Source organism: Tupaia chinensis, unplaced genomic scaffold, assembly GCF_000334495.1.
Source record: "Tupaia chinensis unplaced genomic scaffold, TupChi_1.0 Scaffold149383_1, whole genome shotgun sequence".
Classification (NCBI taxonomy): Eukaryota; Metazoa; Chordata; class Mammalia; order Scandentia; family Tupaiidae; genus Tupaia; species Tupaia belangeri.
This window is the reverse complement of record NW_006209227.1, coordinates 903,993-904,675: the sequence shown is the minus strand read 5'-3', so window position 1 is coordinate 904,675 and position 683 is coordinate 903,993. Positions and strand designations below refer to the sequence as shown.

The 683-nt window shown below is 47.6% G+C and overlaps 1 long non-coding RNA gene across 2 annotated transcripts in view; it reads left to right on the top strand.

Annotated features, from left to right (window-relative positions):
* The window catches only part of LOC102497854 (uncharacterized), a 26,111-nt gene that overhangs the window by 1,282 nt on the left and 24,146 nt on the right, over positions 1-683 (top strand). The window lies entirely within an intron of this gene.

Here is a 683-nt window from a genome sequence, read left to right as displayed (position 1 = left end):
TGTCTCTAGCTCTGTCTCTTTCTTTGGTGAGTGCATGTGCCCTAAGGCAAAAACCTCTAAAGAAAAAAATACATAAACCTTAAGGAGTGACACTAGACTGTAACAAAGAAATTTTGAGAGAGCAGACCTAGCACTTAGACCAAACATTATCTGGTCTGTCCAGGAGGAGGATCTCGAGCTTGGGCTGGGCTGATGATATATATAGACCCTATCTTGGGACCAGCAGTTGGCATAATGGCTATGTCACTGGACTCACATGTAGTTAACTGTGGTTCGAGTCCCGGACCTAATGGCTTAAACTCATGCCAGGCATGTGCGTGTGTGCCCAAGATCCCGAGAGGAGAATGGAGGAGAAGGGATTGCGGCATGGCCAACCCCCCGGGGGTGATTTCTCTCTTTCTATCACTCTGTCTCTTTCTGGTGAGTGCATGCACCCTATAGCAAAAGAGTTGGGTGATAGAGGCAGCAGGTAGCATGGTGGTTAAGGTGCTGGACTTCCACTTGGCTGACTGCAGGTACATGTGCCCAGAATCCCAAGAGGGGAATGGAGAAGGGATTGCAGTGGCTATCCCCTGGGGGGTAATTTCTCACTTTCTTTCTCACTCTCTCTCTCTGGGGAGCATACATGCCCCCCCAAATAAAACTAAAAAAAAAAAAAAAGAAGAAGAGGAAAGTTGGGAAGT